A 19,506-nucleotide genomic window follows, 5' to 3' on the forward strand; every position below is an offset into this window, starting at 1 on the left:
AAACTTAGCTCTTATTATGTGTGAGAGAACCCACACTGGGGAGAAACCTTATAGATTGTTATGTGTGAGAAAACCTTCATCCAAAGCTCAGATCTTATTTCATATCAGAGGATCCACAGTTATGAGAAACCTTATAAATGTAGCAAATGTGAGAAGAGCTTCTGGCACCACTTAGCCCTTTCAGGACATCAGAGAACGCATGCAGGTAAAAAATTGTATACATGTGATATCTGTGGCAAGAATTTTGGTCAGAGATCTGATCTGCTTGTCCACCAGTGAAGCCATACAGGTGAGAAACTGTATCTGTGTAGTGAGTGTGACAAATGCTTCAGCCGAAGTACAAACCTCATCAGGCACCGAATGCACACGGGTGAGAAACCGTTTGTCTGGAGTGTGGAAAAGCTTTTAGTAGGAAATCCGATCTTATTAGCCACCATAGAACTTTGTAGGGAAAGACCCTACAAAGGTAATAAGTGTGAGAAAACTTACCCACACCAGTAAGCCTTCATTGTTCATAAAAGAGTACATACTGGGGAGAAGCCGTATGTGTGGTGCCTATGAGAAATGCTTTGCCCAGAAATCAGACCTTATTGGACACCAGAGAATCCACACAGGTGAGAAGCCATATAAATGCTTGGAACATATGAGAAGTTTTACCTGGAGTGCCAACCTCATCAGGCACCAGGCAACTTACACTCACACTTTTAAATGCCTTGAATATGAGAAGAGCTTCAGCTGTAGTTCAGACCTTATTGTTCATCAAAGAATTCACATGGAAGAGAAACTGCATCAGTGGTCTGCATGTGAGAGTGGCTTCCTCCTAGGCATGGACTTCATTGCCCCACAGAAAATGAGAACTCAGAGAGAGGAGCTGCATTATAAATACAGTGTCTGTGATGAAAGCTTTCATCAGAGCTCAGCCCTTCTTCAACATCAGACAATCCACATTGGTGAAAAACCATATATCACTAATGTGGCTGAGAAAAGTCTTGAGCTCAGCCCTCCCCATGTATCAGAATCCTCACAGATGTCTTGACCACACAAGAAGTTATTATACCATTAAAGAAATATGTATTTACAATGTAAGAGAACTCACTTAAGATGGAAAATTCAAAGCAAATCTCAGACTTTCCTCAGAGCTCAGACTTTATTGGGGACCAGAAAATCTGTAGTTGTAGGAACTTGACAAATCGTTTGACCAGAGAGCTGTCTTTACAGAACCGTATCAATCACTCCAGTGAGAAACCTTAAAAATGCCTTGAGTTTTTGGAAAACCTCAGTCCAAGCTCATGTCTGATCACCCACAAGAAGATTTATACAGGTGGGAAACATACAAGTTCAGTGAATGTGAGAAAGCTCTCTAGCAATGCTCACCTCTCCTCATTCCAAGATAATTCAGATCAGAGGATGATATTTTTTTAATGCCCTGTGAAACAGTGCTTCAGACAATATGCACACCTCATTGGATGACAGAAAGCCCCACTGGAAAGAAACCCCAACAGTTGTGAAAAAGCCTCTTAATATAACTGTGACTTTATTACCTATCAGAGAAGCCATACTGGTGAAAATTTGTGTATTTGCCTTGAATGTGGCAAAAACACTAAGTGGAGAGCCTTCTTGGGTTTGCAACCCCCCCAAAAAAAAAAATCTGATGAAGGACCTTATGAATTATCTGAATGAGAAAAACTTCTGTCAATTATCAGTTCTTGTACACCAGGGAACTTGTATAAGTGAAAGACCCTATAAATAACCCTAAGTCTAGGGGGAGGGGAAAAGTCCTTGCAGGAAATCTCTACCTTATTGGGCCCCAAAGAAACTACTCTGGAGAGCATTTTGTAGACCTCTATGGAGGTCTAACTGTGGACTGTGTACGTTTAATAGGTATGAGAAAAACTGTTCTCATAGTTAGTTGACCCCTGTAGTAGAGATGACTTTTAATGGAGTTGACATGCAAACCGTTTTGTTCAGATACCCAGAAACTTGTTCTGGGAAGAGCTAGGGCAGGTGAGAGTAGGCCTGATGGGTAACTCAGGTAAAGATGCTTTTCTTTTATCTGAACCACTGAATGATTGCTTTACTTTCAGTTTTTAAAATTTGGAACTCCAATAAAAGAAAGGACTGTAATTGAAAAAAGAAGAAAAAAAGTTGGGCTTTCGTAAAATAACTGTTCGAAAACTTAGGACATATTCTTAAAACCATCTACATAAACCGCATTCATAATTTTAAGATAATAATTGAAATTTAATTTATATACAGAAGAAGTACACAAATCATGAGTGTACATTTAAGTAAACATTCAGACAATGAACACAACCATGTAAGTACCACCAGTTCAACAAATAGAGTATTTCCAGAAAGTTAGAAGCAATTCTCATGCTCCCTTCAACTTACGAGCTTTTCATTTATTTTATAAAAGTAAAGGTTGCTCTGACCTTTAGCCCACCATAATATATGTTCCTGAAATTTATATAAATCAAATAATAAAAAAGCATTCTATTCTGGGTTTTGCTCAAATTTACATTTTTGAAGTCTTATTTTTGCTCTTATGAATGTAGTTTTTTATTAGTAATCTCATTCATTTATTCATATTAGTGTTGATGGCCATTAGAGTTGTTTGCTGCTTCGGGATATTACACATCAGTTCAGTTCAGTTCAGTCACTCAGTCATGTCCAATTCTTGGTGACCCCATGGACTGCAGCACGCCAGGCCTCTCTGTCAATCACCAGCTCCTGGAGCTTACTCAAACTCATGTCCATTCAGTCTGTGATGCCATCCAACTATCGCATTCTCGGCCATCCCCTTCTCCTGCCTTCAGTCTTCCCCAGCATCAGGGTCTTTCCAAATGAATCAACTGTTCGCATCAGGTGGCAGAAGTATTGGAGTTTCAGCTTCAGCATCAGTCCTTCCAATGAATATTCAGGACTGATTTCCTTTAGAATGGACTGGTTGGATCTCCTTGTAGTCCAAGGGACTCTCAAGAGTCTTCTCCAACACCACAGTTTAAAAGCATCAATTCTTTGGTGCTCAACTTTCTTTATTGTCCAAATCTCACATCCATACATGACTACTGGAAAAACCATAGCCTTGACTAGATGGGCTTTTGTTAGCAAAGTAATGTCTCTGCTTTTTACTATGGTGTGTAGGTTGGTCATAACTTTCCTTCCAAGGAGTAAGCGTCTTTTAATTTCATGGCTGCAATCACCATCTGCAGTGATTTTGGAGCCCAGAAAAATAAAGTCAGCCACTGTTTCCCCATCTATTTGCCATGAAATGATGGGACCAGGTGCCATGATCTTAGTTTTCTGAATGTTGAGCTTTAAGCCAACTTTTTCACTCTCCTCTTTCACTTTCATCAAGAGGCTCTTTTGTTCCTCTTCACTTTCTGCCATAAGGGTTATGTCATCTGCATATCTGAGGTTACTGATATTTCTCCCAGCAATCTTGATTCCAACTTGTGCTTCAGCCCAGCGTTTCTCATGATGTACTCTGCATAGAAGTTAAATGAGCAGGTGACAATATACAGCCTTGCCATACTCATTTTCCTATTTGGAACCAATCTGTTGTTCCATGTCCAGTTCTTTTTTTTTTCCATGTCCAGTTCTACCTGTTGCTTTATGACATGCATACAGGTTTCTCAAGAGACAGGTCAGGTGGTCTGGCAATCCCATCTTTTTCAGAATTTTCCAGAGTTTATTGTGATCCACACAGTCAAAGGTTTGGCATAGTCAATAAATCAGAAATAGATGTTTTTCTGGAACTCTCTTGCTTTTTCCATGATCCAGTGGATGTTGGCATTTTGATCTCTGGTTCCTCTGCCTTTTCTAGATCCAGCCTGAACATCTGGCAGTTCATGATTCATGTATTGTTGAAGCCTGGGTTGGAGAATTTTGAGCATTACTTTACTAGTGTGTGAGATGAGTGCAATTGTGTGGTAGTTTGAACATTCTTTGGCATTGCCGTTCTTGGGGATTGGAATGAAAACTGACCTTTTCCAGTCCTGTGGCCACTGCTGAGTTTCCAAATTTTCTGGCATATTGAGTGCAGCACTTTGACAGCATCATCTTTTAGGATTTGAAATAATTCAACTGGAATTCCATCACCTGCACTAACTTTGTTTGTAGTGATGCTTCCTGAGGCCCACTTGACTTCACATTCCAGAATGTCTGGCTCTAGGTGAGTGATCATGCCATCAAGAGTATTTAGGTCATGAAGATCTTTTTGGTACAGTTCTGTGTATTCTTGCCACATCTTAATATCTTCTGCTTCTGTTAGATCCTTACTGTTTCTGTCCTTTATTTTGCCCATCTTTGCATGAAATGTTTCCTTGGTATCTCTAATTTTCTTGAAGAGATCTCTAGTCTTTCCCATTCTATTGTTTTCTTTGCATTGATCACTGAAAGGCTTTCTTATTTCTCCTTGTTATTCTTTGGAACTCTGCATTCAGATGGTTATATCTTTCCTTTTCTCCTTTGCATTTCACTTCTCTTCTTTTCACAGCTATTTGTGAGATCTCCCCAGACAATCATTTTGCCTTTTTGCCTTTATTTTTCTTGTTGATGGTCTTGATCCCTGTCTCCTGTACAATATCAAATCTAATCCCTTGAATCTATTTGTCACCTCCACTGTATAATCATAAGGCATTTGATTTTAATCATTCCTGAATGGTCTAGTGGTTTTCCCTACTTTCTTAATTTTGTAATTCAAGGCCAAACTTTCCTGTTACTCCAGGTATCGCTTGACTTCCGCTTTTGCATTCCAGTCCCCTATGATGAAAAGGACATTTTTTGGGCATTATTTTTAGAAAGTCTTTTAGGTCATTGTAGAACCATTTGAGTTCAGCTTGTTCGGCAGTGGGTTGGGGTGTAGACTTGAATTACTGTGATGTTGAATGATTTACCTTGGAAACAAACAGAGATCATTCTGTCATTTTTGAGATTGCACCCAAGTACAGCATTTCAGACTCTTTTGTTAACTATGAGGGCTACTCCATTTTTTTCTAAGGATTCTTGCCCACAGTGTTAGACATACTTAAATTCGCCCATTCCAGTCCATTTTAGTTTACTGATTCCTACAATGTTGGTGTTCACTCTTGCCATCTCCTCTTTGACCACTTCCAATTTACCTTGATTCATGGCCCTAACATTCCAGGTGCCTATGCAATATTACTCTTTATATCATCGGACTTTCCTTCCATCACCAATCACATCCACAACTGGATGATGTTTTTACTTTGGATCCATCTCTTCATTCTTTCTGAAGTTATTTCTCCATTCTTCTCCAGTAGCATATTGGGCACATACAGACTTTAGGAGCTCAATTTTCCATGTCATATCTCTTTGCCTTTTCATCCTGTTCATCAGGTTCTCAAGGCATGAATACTGAAGTGGGTTGCCATTCCCTTCTCCAGTGGACCACATTTTGCCATAACTCTTAACCATGATCCATCCATCTTGGATGGCCCTACACAGCATGGCTCATAGTTTCATTGAGTTAAACAATGCTGTGGTCTATGTGAATATTTGATTAGTTTTCTGTGATCATGGTTTTCATTCTGTCTGCCATCTGATTGATAAGGATATGAGACTCATGGAAGCTTCCTGAGGGGAGAGACTGACTGTAGAGGAAACTGGTTCTTGTTCTGATGGGCAAGGTCATGCTCAGTAAATCCTTTATCCAATTTTATGTTGATGAATTGCTTGGGACAGTGCAAACTATTAGTGAAGAAACTCATCTCGGTGGTCAAACTCAAAATGGCTCATGTATTCCACTGCTCTTCTTTTTCCCAGGATTTAAAAATCAAGCAAACTGTAAATCAGTTCTCTCCAAATGTCAAAGTACCGTGTTGCTAGATTGTTTTTGAAGTGTTAAATAAATGTTAATAATCATGAGAGAGAAGAGGTGTATACAAAATGGGTAAATGGTGAAGTTTCTAAGTGGTTCACACAACCTGGATGCCCAGCAAAAACATTTCTGGAGAAAGGAACAAAGTTCCATTTACATAGTGACCCAGGAACTCAGAGGGGCTCTCCTGACCTCATCCACTTTGATCATTGCCTGGATCAACCACCTCCTCCTTAGCATCCATATATCCTCCATTCTCATTGTGTTTAGGACATGGACCGGATTGTCCAGCAAGAAGAACTTGACTTAGTCACATCGTGTCCTTCAGACCATCCTTTTGAGATCACATTTTGAATCTGCCTAAAGACAGAGAGTCCCTTGGACAGCAGGGAGATTAAACCAGTCAATCCTAAAGGAAGTCCACCCTGAATGTTCATTGAAAGGACTGATGCTGAAACTGAAGCTCCAGTCCTTTAGCCATCTGATGCCAAGAACCAACTCATTGGAAAAGACCCTGATGCTGGGAAAGATTAAGGCAGGTGTATAAGCAGGCAGCAGAGGATGAGATGGTTGCATGGCCTCACCGACTCAATGGACATGAGTTTGAGCAAATTCTGGGAGATTGTGAAGGACAGGGAATCCTGGCATGCTGCAGTTTATGGGGTGGCAAAGAGTCAGCACAACTTAGTGACTGAACAACAAAGGAAGAGAGGGTTTTATGAGGAAGGTAATATGAGACTTTTCCTAGAATATTTTGTAATCAATACAGTAGAGACATTACCTGAAAATAGTATTTTGCATATGAATAATATTTTAGAATACTATATTATTATAATATACTCAAGAACATGTTCTTTGTTGTATCCCACCACTGCTGATGTGTTTATTAAGTTTATTGCTCATACCAATTGAGTGAAAAGAAGTGAACCTGATTACTTCACTGCTTCTGGAACTAGCTCTGAGGATGATGTTTCTCTATGCTTAATCTGATATTAGGTATCAGGTAAGTTCTACAAAGCATTGGAAACAAAGTTTTAAATATAGTTTTATTGTGTGTGCATCTTTATTAAGAATTAAGACTTCTCAACTCAGAAATACACCTGAGCATGCTCATGAGAAATTAATTTACATTTTATTAACATTGATATAGATGATATAGATATAAATTTACAACCTAATTTAAACTTTTAAAAATACATCTAGGTTCTGTGCTACAAATCTCAGTTGTTATATTTTCAATAGAATGTTAGCAAAACCAATACAATATTGTAAAGTAATTAACCTCCAATTAAATAAATTTAAAAAAAGAACATTAGAGATCTAAAAATACCAATACCATTTCAAAAACACTAACTTAATCAAATGATCCGTGCTCATAGCTAACCCAGAAAATGATGTTGGCCATATAATAACATTAATGTTGACAGAGGATGAGATGGTTGAATGGCATCACAGATTCAACGGACATGAGTTTGAGCAAACTCTGAGAGATAGTGAAGGACAAGGAAGCCTGGCATGCCACAGTCCATGGGGTCACAAAGAGTCAGAATGACTGAGCAACTGAACACCACCACAATATAATATCCAGGGTAGAAACCAATGGTAGTTATTATACAGAAAAAGTTTGCTTAAGGGGGGATATAGGAGTCCAAAAATACTTTCCAGAAAAAATAAATATATGCTTTAGTTTTATATAGTAATAGTCATTGGTATTTCAGCAGCAGGAGAATTGGCAATAATAATATGGTTTCATAACATGATCATAAGATGTAACAACACATTCATAAATTTCCAAAAGACAAAGAGTACAAAATAAGATGAAAAAGATAGGTTTTCTCTACAAAATGCCAATGAAATATACAGGCTATGAAATGTATTTCTTAAATAGAGTCCTTTAGCCCAAATCTTATTTTGTGCTACTTCCATGAAGCTTTTTTAAGTTTTTTGTTTTGCCTTTTCATTATGCTTATAGAGCCTACATTTTATGATAGTGTATAAATGTACTCTAAACAGTGATTTGACAAACATATCTCTTTTCTATAATTACATCATTCCTAAACTGAAAATGTTATTTTTATCTTTAGGATCTGGTAAGTAGCTCACTCCTGGGAAATAATTTTTACTGTGGAAAAATGAATGAAATATGATAAAAATAGCAGGTGAAACGTAGAAAGAGAAAATGGTATTTGTTATAGCTTACCTAACCATGAAGCAGAGATGTTCAGTTTGAATCGAGGTAAGGTGCTTGGTGTTATATTGAGGCTTTTGCTAAAACAGCAAAAATCATTCAATCTCTTTTGAAGAACCTTGCAGTAGTTCAGAAACCTGAATCCCCTGGATTGGCTCACTATGAAAGAATAATGTTATAACATTGTTTTCACAGTTAGATTCATTCAAATTAGCCTCAGTGAGAGCTTTAAAGTTAAAAACCATTAAATAAGAAAACTCAAATGCCTGTTGAATTTCCATACAACATTTGCAAATTGATGAACACAATGTCCACATATTTTGAGATGGAGCCAGAGCTATGACCTTGTAAACCATGAATGTATATACTGCAAAAAATCCTTGATGTTTGTTTATATCCCCTGGGATGACCAAGTTTTAATGGAATCAATTTAAACAATAAAAGAAGTAGATAATAGTTGGAATTATGAGTGTGACCATTTTTGCACTTACTGTCTCTCAATTTTAATTAGAAATGTATGGTTTTTGAATGAATAAATTATAAACAAAATGAAATGTGACTTAACTTTCCATTGTAAGCCTTTGGAGCCCTTTATCTTTATCTAAGTAAAGAAAGTTGTGAGCTGCAATAATATAAAACAACAAACCCACAATGTTATTAGCAGTGCAGGAGTCACAGAGTTAATTAAAAGGAATTAGGTTTGCTCTCAGAAAAGTGGTGTTAAATACCCTTAAATTGAAGCATTCTGTTCTGGTAATATGAAAGTCTTTAGTTTCCTTTACTAATGATTTTCTTTTCATAGAAATATAGTTTGGATTGACCTAATTAGACATAAAATGAGATGTGCTCTTTGCGATAATAAAGGACCTAGTTTAGCTAAATTCTTATAGGACCACTGTTCCTCATTTTCCCTCACGATATGTTCTTGATCGCCAAAAGAATTTTTGCTTGTGTGATCACAGTGTGTGATGGTTTCTCTTGAGATATTCCTCTACTTCAAGTGACCCATAGGTTTACTGATTCAGAACTTGATTTTAAATACAGCTATGTCTGTTGTTGATCACTTCATTGATGGCTTCCTTGGGCTCACAGATTACAGAAGGTTGAAAATAGGGCAGATGTCTTCTAATTTGAAGATATTTTTTGGTGTGGACCATTTTTTTTTTTTTTTTAAGTCTTTAATGAGTTTGTTACAGTATTGCTTCTGTTTATGTTCTGGGTGTTAATCTATCTATTTTTTTGGCCATGAGGCATGTATGACCTTAGCTCCCCAGCCAGTGATTGAAACTGCACCTCCTGTATTGAAAAGTGAAGTCTCAACCACTGAATCACCAGGGAGATCCCAAGGCTAATTAATTTTCATTTCAACAGGACCTTTGACCACAACTTCCTGTGAATTAAAATGGTGAAACATGCATTGGAGGCTACATCGAAACGGAGGCTTTTCTAATTGGTCAAGAAAAATATATGTAGCATGCTGGTTAAAGGTTAAATATCTCTATATTGATCAAGAATTTTTTGTTACCAATGAGAGCTACCAAATCCAGCTAACTTAAGGAAACTGTGCATCCAGTGTGTCAAGAGACAGCTACTCTGCTGAGCTGAGACATTCATGATTGGGAGGTAATGTGAATGATACCCGCCACCCACCCCCTGCAGTATCTAAACACTGATAGCAATTATGGAGGAAATTACAGTGAAACACATTTATCTAACATAAAAGAATTTTCCAGAAAATCAAACTGTACAATAATTTAGTGGTAGTTGTATAAAATTGAATGCCCATGCCATATTTGAAGAGTTACATAGAAGTTCATTTGTCAGTGCATGCGTGACATAAACTAATACTAATACATATACTAATACATATACATAAACTAATACATAAACATAAACTAAACTAATCACTTCAGTTTAGTTCAGTTGCTCAGTCATGTCCGACTCTTTGCGACCCCATGAATTGCAGCACGCCAGGCCTCCTTGTCCATCACCAACTCCCAGAGTTCACTCAGATTCACATCCATCAAGTCAGTAATGCCATCTCATCCTCTGTCTTCCTCTTCTCCTCCTGCCCCCAATCTCTCCCAGCATCAGAGTTTTTTCCAATGAGTCAACTCTTTGCATGAGGTGGCCAAACTACTCGAGTTTTAGCTTTAGCATCATTCCTTCCAAAGAAATCCCAGGGCTGATCTCCTTCAGAATGGACTGGTTGGATCTCCTTGCAGTCCAAGGGACTCTCAAGAGTCTTCTCCAACACCACAGTTCAAAAACATCAATTCTTTGGCGCTCAGCTTTCTTCACACTCCAACTCTCACATCCATACATGACCATTGGAAAAACCATAGCCTTGACTAGACGGACCTTTGCTGGCAAAGTAATGTCTCTGCTTTTCAATATACTATCTAGGTTGGTCATAACTTTCCTTCCAAGGAGTAAGCGTCTTTTAATTTCATGGCTGCAGTCACCATCTGCAGTGATTTTGGAGCCCCCAAAATAAAGTCTGACACTGTTTCCACTGTTTCCCCATCTATTTCCCATGAAGTGATGGGACCAGATGCTATGATCTTTGTGTTCTGAATGTTGAGCTTTAAGCCAACTTTTTCACTCTCCTCTTTCACCTTCATCAAGAGGCTTTTTAGTTCTTCTTCACTTTCTGCCATAAGGATGGTGTCATCTGCATATCTGAGGTTTTTGATATTTCTCCCAGCAATCTTGATTCCAGCTTGTGCTTCTTCCAGTCCAACGTTTCTCATGATGTACTCTGCATATAAGTTAAATAAGCAGGGTGATAATATACAGCCTTGACATACTCCTTTTCCTATTTGGAACCAGTCTGTTGTTCCAAGTCCAGTTCTAACTGTTGCTTCCTGACCTGGATACAAATTTCTCAAGAGGCATCACTTGAGATGCCTTGATTTAATCACTTCAGTGATGTCCAATCCTTTGCAACCATGTGGACTGTAGTCTGCCAGGCTCTTCTATCTATGGGATTCTCCAGGCAAGAATACTGGAGTGGGTTGCCATGCCTTCCTCCAGGGGATCTTCCTGACCCAGGGATCAAACACACATCTTTTTTAACCACTGAGCCACTGAAGAAACATTTAATTTCTCAGGTGGTGGTGGTTTGGTCACTAAGTCATGTCAATCTTGCAACCCCATGGACTGTAGCCCACCAGCCTCCTCTGTCCATAGGATTTTCCAGGCAAGAATACTGGAGTGGATTGCCATTTCCTTCTCCAGGGGATCTTCCTGACCCAGTAATTGAACCTCGGTTTCCTGCATTGCAGGCAGATTCTTCACTGACTGAGCTTTGAGGGAAGCCCATTTCATTTCTCAGAGATGAAGTTAAATAAACTTTGATGTTATACAGGTTGGGTGGTGGGTTCCTTCCACTGGTAAATGATATGTTTTATATATTTAATTAAAAACTATAGATATTGATAAAATTGCTCTCATTCCAAAGGCAGGGCCCCCCAAAAGAAAGACAACAAATACTTCTATAATGTATACTATGTACTGGGTATTTTATGCACTTTATATATATATTAATATACGTATCCGTTAATAATCGCTAAGGGATAGTTACTATGCAATCTTTGTTTTTCAGATGGGAAAGTAGAAACTCATGTAATATAGAGTAAACAGAATAAGGTCACATCCCCAGTTAAAGACAGAATCAGAATCCTGTTATATTCAGTCTTCCCCCATATTCTATTTACTTTCTGAAACACAGAAAAAAAAATCATACATTGCCTTTCAGAATGTATTAAGAATTGATGATATTTCCTCAGGAAAAATTAGAATTTGGAGTTAAAAGGAACAGAAATCATATAAATTTGATTTTTCACAGCAGAAATTTAGAATTTCTTGTAAAAGAAAGTAGTTTCTTTGCTAGAAAGACAAAATGAGGCCCTCTGTATATCACTGTAATCCACCTAGATAGCATATTGAAAAGCAGAGACATTCCTTTGCCAACAAAGGTCCATTTAGTCAAGGCTATGGTTTTTCCAGTGGTTATGTATGGATGTGAGAGTTGGACTGTGAAGAAAGCTGAGCACTGAAGAATTGATGCTTTTGAGCTGTGGTGTTGGAGCACACTCTTGAGAGTTCTTGGACTGCAAGAAGATCCAACCAGTCCATTCTGAAGGAGATCAGCCCTGGGATTTCTTTGCAAAGAATGATGCTAAAGCTGAAACTCCAGTACTTTGGCCACCTCATGCGAAGAGTTGACTCATTGGAAAAGACTCTTATGCTGGGAGGGATTGAGGCCAGAGGAGAAGGGGACGACAGAGGATGATATGGCTGGATGGCATTGCTGACTCGATGGACGTGAGTCTGAGTGAACTCCAGGAGTTGATGATGGGCAGGGAACCTGGCGTGCTACAATTCATGGGCTGGCAAAGAGTCGGACACGACTGAGCGACTGAACTGAACTGAACTGAATATGGGGTGAAATGTCAGACAGGACTTGATAAGTAACATTACAGTAAGTCTAGAGAGCACAACAGAGTCTATATATAATCAGGGTTTCAAATTGTGTGCCCACTCCGCCGAAAGCAATGAGACTTCATGAATCATATAAAGTAGCTATTTTGGGTTTTGTTTTTAAAAAATGTTTTGTGCTCTGTGCTCACTTGCTCACTTGTGTCCGAATCTTTGTGACCCATGGGCCTGCCAAGTTTCTCTGTCCATGGATTCTGCAGGCAAGAATACTGGAGTGGGTAGTCATTCCCTTCACAGAGGATCATCCAACCCAGGGAACAAACCCAAGTCTCCTGCATTGCAGTCAGATTCTTTACAATCAGAGCCACCAAGCAAGCCTTAAAATACATTTTACACTTTCTTATTTTTTACTGAAATATACCTGATTTACAATGTTGTGCTAGTTTCAGGTATATAAAGCAGTGACTCAGTTTACCAGTATCGATATCTCTCTATATATATTTTTAAAGATTCTTTTCCCTTATCAGTAAGTTCAGTTCAGTTGCTCAGTCATGTCCAACTCTTTGCCAGCCCATGAGTTGTAGCACGCCAGGCTCCCTGTCCATCACCAACTCCCGGAGTTCACTCAGACTCATGTCCATCGAGTCAGCGATGCCATCCAGCCATCTCATCCTCTGTCGTCCCCTTCTCCTCCTGGCCTCAATCCCTCCCAGCATCAGAGTCTTTTCCAATGAGTCAACTCTTCGCATGAGGTGGCCAAAGTACTGGAGTTTCAGCTTTAGCATCATTCCTTGCAAAGAAATCCCAGGGCTGATCTCCTTCAGAATGGACTGGTTGGATCTCCTTGCAGTCCAAGGGACTCTCAAGAGTCTGCTCCAACACCACAGCTCAAAATCATCAATTCTTCAGTGCTCAGCTTTCTCCACAGCCCAACTCTCATATCCATACATGACCACTGGAAAAACCATAGCCTTGACTAAATGGACCTTTGTTGGCAAAGGAATGTCTCTGCTTTTGAATATGCTGTCTAGTTTGGTCATAACTTTCCTTCCAAGGAGTAAGTGTCTTTTAATTTCATGGCTGCAGTCACCATCTGCAGTGATTTTGGAGCCCCAAAAATAAAGTCTGACACTGTTTCCACAGTTTCCCCATCTATTTGCCATGAAGTGATGGGACCAGATGCCATGATCTTCGTTTTCTGAATGTGGGTCTTTCAGCCAACTTTTTCACTCTCCACTTTCACTTTCATCAGGAGGCTTTAGCTCCTCTTCACTTTCTGCCATAAGGGTGGTGTCATCTGCATATCTTAGTTTATTGATATTTCTCCTCGAAATCTTGATCCCAGCTTGTGCTTCTTCCAGCCCACCGTTTCTCATGATGTACTCTTCATAGAAGTTAAATAATCAGGGTGACAATATACAGCCTTGGCGTACTCCTTTTCCTATTTGGAACCAGTCTCTTGTTCCATGTCCAGTTCTAACTGTTGCTTCCTGACCTGCATATAGGTTTCTCTTTTCCCTTATAAGTTACTATAAAACATTGTGTATAATTCTCTGTGATGTACAATAGGTCCTCATTGATTATTTTATATATGATAGTATAAATATGCTAATGCAAAGCTCTTTATAAAGCCTTACTCTTATGTACTTGAGGGTAGAGTACAGGGTCTATCACAGAGCTTGGTGTATAATAATAGTTCAAGTTCATTTCAGTTGTTTAGTCTTGTCCAAATATTTGCGACCCCATGGACAGCAGCACGCTAGGCTTCCCTGTCCATCACTAACTCCTCAAGATTGCTGAAACTCAGGTCCACTGAGTCAGGGATGCCCTCCAACCACCTCATCCTCTGTCGTCCCCTTCTTCTGCCTTCAGTCTTTCCCAACATCAGGGTATTTTCTAAGGAGTCAGTTCTTAGCATCAGGTGGCCAAAGTATTGGAGTTTCAGCTTCAACATCAGTCCTTCCAATGAATATTCAGGACTGATTTCCTTTAGGTTTGACTGGTTTGATCTCCTTGCAGTCCAAGGGACTCTCAAGCGTCTTCTCCAACACTACAGTTCAAAAGCGTCAATTCTTCAGCACTTAACTTACTTTATAGTCTTAACTCACATCCATACATGAGTACTGGAAAAAGCATAGCCTTGACTAGACAAACCTTTGTTGGGAAAGTAATGTCTCTGCTTTTTAATATGATGTCTAGGTTGGTCATGGCTTTTCTTCCAAGGAGCAAGCGTCTTTTAATTTCATGACTTTAGTCACCATCTGCAGTGATTTTGGAGCCCCCCAAAATAAAATCAACCACTGTTTCCATTGTTTCCCCATCTGTTTGCCATGAAATGATAGGACTGAATGCCATGATCTTAGTTTTTTGAATGTTGACTTTTAAGACAACTTTTTCACTCTCCTCTTTCACTTTCATCAAGAACCTTTTTAGTTCTTCTTTGCTTTCTTCCATAAGGGTGGTGTCATCTGTATATCTAAAGTGATTGATATTTCTCCTGGCAAGCTTGATTCCATCTTGTGCTTCTTGCAGCCCTGCATTTCATATGATGTACTCTGCATATTCTTGTCTGGAGAATTCCAGGGCCGGTGGAGCCTGTGTGCTGCCATCTATGGGGTTGCACAGAGTTGGACACGACTGAAACAACTTAGCAGCAGCAGCAGCATGTAAGTTAAATAAGCAGGGTGACAGTATACAGCCTTGATATACTCCTTTCCCAATTTGGAACCAGTTCATTGTTCCACGTCTGGTTCTAACTGTTACTTCTTGACTCGCATGCATATTTCTCAGGAGGTAGGTAAGGTAATCTGGTATTCCCATCTCTTTAAGAATTTTCCAGTTTGTTGTGATCCACACAGTCAAAGTATTTGTCATAGTTAATAAAGCAGAAGCAGATATTTTTCTGGAACTGTTTGCTTTTTCTGTGACCCAACGGATGTTGGCAATTTGATCTCTGGTTCCTCTGCCTTTTCTAAATCCAACTCGACTATCTGAAAGTTCTCGATTCACATACTGTTGAAGCCTGCTGACCCATGCCTCCACAGGAGACACTCAAACATTCAAATGCTGGTCTGGCTAAGTCTCTGTGGTGTCATGGGTCCTTGTGTGCACAAGGTTTTGTATGAGCCCTCCAAGTGTCTCTGGCAGATACGGGATTTGATTCTAAATGTGATTTCGCCCCTCCTACCTTCTTGCTGGGGCTTTTCCTTGCCCTTAGGCATGGAATATCTTTTTTTGGTGGGATCCAACATTCTACCACTGATGATTGTTCATCAGCAAGTTGCAGTTTTGGAGTTCTCACAAAAGAAGATGTGCACATCCTTCTACTTCATCATCTTTCCTATCCAAGATGATGAAGATGTATGCATATCCTTCTGCCCCGCCATCTTGCCTGTTCATCTTGTCTATCCATAGTATAATAATAAGTTGAAACTAAATTAAATAATAAATACTTGCAGTATCAAGAGAAAGTCTGACTTTCAGTAGGCTTCACTGAATTGGTTTATGACAGTCCTATTCTATTAAAAAACAATCACTCCATAATAATTATAAAGGTAGAAGCCGCAGAATCCAGCGACTGAAGACTTCTTGATGGTACATAAGCTTGTCAGTCAGGCATCTGTATTCACCAAACACTATGAGTCAAACCCTGGGGAAACACTAATGGCAAAGAAAGGCAGACTCTAACATTCACATGAATTGTGTTGATGTAAGGTCAATGCTGTTGCTGATTTGTGATAGATAATAGTGTAATGACTTAAGATTGACTCAATATTGAAATATTTTAAACAAGGAAATCCATCCCCAAACATATGTCTGTATATATGTGTGTATGTAACATGTATGTATTTAACCTAAAGATTATACAAATACATAAAGGCAGATATCTGATTAAACATGATAAATTGAATACATATGTTTATCTTCATGCCATTCTAAATTTTCAGAAAAAAAAAAAAAACAGTTCAAAGAGTCCAATTTTACAAAGGTAAAGAGAAGTGGAGAAAATGTTAAAAAAATAATGAATAGTAAGATAAATACTTGAATACTTATCAGAATTGTTGTTGTTTAGTCACTAAGTTATGTCTGACTCTTTTGCAACCCCAAGGACTATAGCCTTCCAGGCTCTTATGGGATTTCCCAGGCAAGAATACTGGAGTGATTTGCCATTTCCTTCACCAGGGGATCTTCCCTGCTCAGGGATTGAACCTGCGTCTCCTGCATTGGCAGGTGGATTCTTTACCACTGAGCCACCAGCAAAGCCCCATATTAACAAATGTGTTATGTGCTTAGGCACTCAGTCGTGTCCGACTCTTGCCGCCCCATAGACCGTAGCCTGCCAGGCTACTCTGTCCATGGGATTCTCCAGGCAAGAATACTAGAGTGGGTTGCCATTCCCTTCTCTAGGGGATCTTCCTGACCCAGGAATTGAACCTGGGTCACCTGTATTGCAGGCAGAGTATCAACTGAGCAACCAGAGAAGCCCCATATTAACAAGTAATCAGATTTAAATATTTAAGCAAATATTCATCCTGGGTAGAAAATGATAATACAATAGAAAATGGAACTTTACTACAGGATTTATCATTGTCATTATAATACAAATAACGATGCCATTGTGATATAACCATAGTAAGGAAATAAGGTAAGAAAATGTGTTTGTGATTATGTGTGTGAGAGTATGTTCTGTTTATGTGTGAATGTTTTGTGGAGAAGGACGTGTTGAAAAGAGTGCTGAATTTTCATCTTCTATAGGGAAAATACAATAGTATCCAAAATTGAAAAGTCAAGAGAGAGCGTAGGATAAGAGTAATGTTGAGAATTTGTATGTAGGGAAGTGAAGAAATGGTTAAAATATTTAACATGATTGCTTTTGAAAGTTGCTGTTAGGATATGGGGTAGACTTTTCATTATATATCTGCCAATATTTTGTGATTTTTATTTTTTTATGATTTTTAAAATAGTGTAGATGTGTTGCATTGATAAAAGTTTTAAAAATAGCATAAAATGGGTTGAAATTTGTTGGAAGACAAAAAAATAAGTCATCATCAAATACTTATTGAAACTCTGACATATTAAAGTTTGATTTTAATAAATGTGACTATATGTTAGAAATCATCAAATGATGACTGGTTCCCTTGGGGAAGAATTTAAGGTTAGAAGTTAAGGCTCTGATATAAATAATTTTCTCTAGAAGACTTGCCCTCAACCCACAAGGGTTGGTTCAATGTTCATTGTATATGGTCTTTATAACTTTCAAAACATTTCTGTCAGAGTTAATACACATAATATTGTGACTAGTCTGTTGCCTGTCTGTCTAGGCTGAACGTCAGGTAGGGTCGGAAAATGGAGGAAAGAGAAAACTGTAAATTCATTCATTAGATCTTAGAATTACATCATTGACTTTTACCCACTAGTTAATCTGGATTGCAAACTATTTTATGATACAAACTTATTTTGAAATATGTTCATATCAGAGTCTCTTAGCAGATTTTAGTCACATTTACAAATCCATGGCCATTTGTGAATTTGCATCACAGTCCTGATTTCATTTTTTAAAGGAAACATGGGCTTTGGGGGAAAAAATGTAGTATCATTGGTCTAAAAAGGACAAAAAAGCCTTCGTTAGTCTTTGATTAAATTTCTAATCAGTATTCATTTCCAGTTTCTTCCAAGTTTCACTAGAACATAGCAAATAAAAAACAAAACACCAAGTCTGGCAATATTTAAGATATTAATGTCACTTTCCAAATTCATTATTTTCTTTTCTTCAAGGCAACAGACAGCTTATTTTTTATGGAAAGAAAAATAGATCCTCTGTGGCCATTTCTGTGCATTAAAAGATTTTTAGTTTTCTAAGACACCATTCCAATTTTATCTAAACAAATGCTGAAGGCAACCAGACTGTTTTATGCTTTTCTCCACGTGAATGACTTGTACATGCTTCTGATAATAGGAGAGTCTTTCCACTTTAAAAAAATATATTTAATGAAGGATAATTGTTTTACAGAATTTCGTTGTTTTCTGTCAAACCTCAACATGAATCAGCCATAGGTATACATACATCCCCTCCGTCTTGAACCTCCCTCCCTTCTCCCTTCCCATCCCAGCACTCTAGGTTGATACAGAGCCCCTGTTTGAGTTTCTTGAGACATACAGCAAAATTCCATTGACTATTTTATATATGGTAATGTAAGTTTCCATGTTATTTTCTCCATACATCTCTCCCCATCCTCCCCTTTCCGCATGTCCATAAATCTGTTCTCTGTCTATTACTCCATTGCTGCCCTGCAAATAAATTCTTCAGTACACATATTTCTAGATTCCATACGTATGCATTAATATATGATATTTCTCTTTCTTTTTCTGACTTACTTCACTCTGTATAATAGATTCTAGATTCATCCACATCATTAGAACTGGCTCAAATGTGTTCCTTTTAATGGGTAATATTCCACTGTGTATATGTACTGCAACTTTTTTATACATTCATCTGTTGATAGACATCTAGGTTTCTTCCATGTTCTATCGATTGTAAATAATGCTGCAAGGAAAAATGGGATACATGTGCCTTTTTCAAATTTGGTTTCTTCAGGGTATATGCCTCGGAGTGGGATTGCTGGGTCATATGGTGGTTTTATTCCTCAATTTTTAGGGAATCTACATACCGTCTTCCATAGTGGCTGTATCAAGTTACATTCCCACCAAAAGTGCAAGAGCATTCCCTTTTCTTCACATCCTCTCCAGCATTTATTGTTTGTAAACTTTTTGATGATGGCCATTCTGACTAATGTGAGGTGATATCTCATTGTAGTTTTGATTTATATTTCTCTAATAATGAGCGAAGTTGAACATCTTTTCATCTGTTTGTTAGCCATCTGTGTGTCTTCTTTGAAGAAATGTCTGTTTAGATCTTTTCCCCACTTTTTGATTGGCTTATTTGTTTTTCTGGTCTTGAATTTTATGAGCTGCTTGTATATTTTGGAAATTAATCCTTTGTCAGTTGTTTCACTTGTTATTATTTCCTCACATT

At 38.3% G+C, this 19,506-nt stretch overlaps 1 long non-coding RNA gene across 2 annotated transcripts in view; it reads left to right on the forward strand.

Moving 5' to 3' along the window:
- Positions 1 to 19,506, forward strand: part of LOC133227552 (uncharacterized) — a 109,455-nt gene that overhangs the window by 34,121 nt on the left and 55,828 nt on the right. The window contains exon 5 of one of the 2 annotated variants that reach the window (XR_009729863.1): positions 6,734 to 6,914. The exons of the other annotated variant lie outside the window; for it this stretch is intronic. This is a non-coding gene — a long non-coding RNA (uncharacterized LOC133227552). Of the gene's footprint in view, positions 1 to 6,733; positions 6,915 to 19,506 lie in introns of those variants that run through there. 2 annotated transcript variants of the gene reach the window in all.

This window comes from Bos javanicus, chromosome 16 (assembly GCF_032452875.1).
Source record: "Bos javanicus breed banteng chromosome 16, ARS-OSU_banteng_1.0, whole genome shotgun sequence".
In the NCBI taxonomy this organism is placed as follows: Eukaryota; Metazoa; Chordata; class Mammalia; order Artiodactyla; family Bovidae; genus Bos; species Bos javanicus.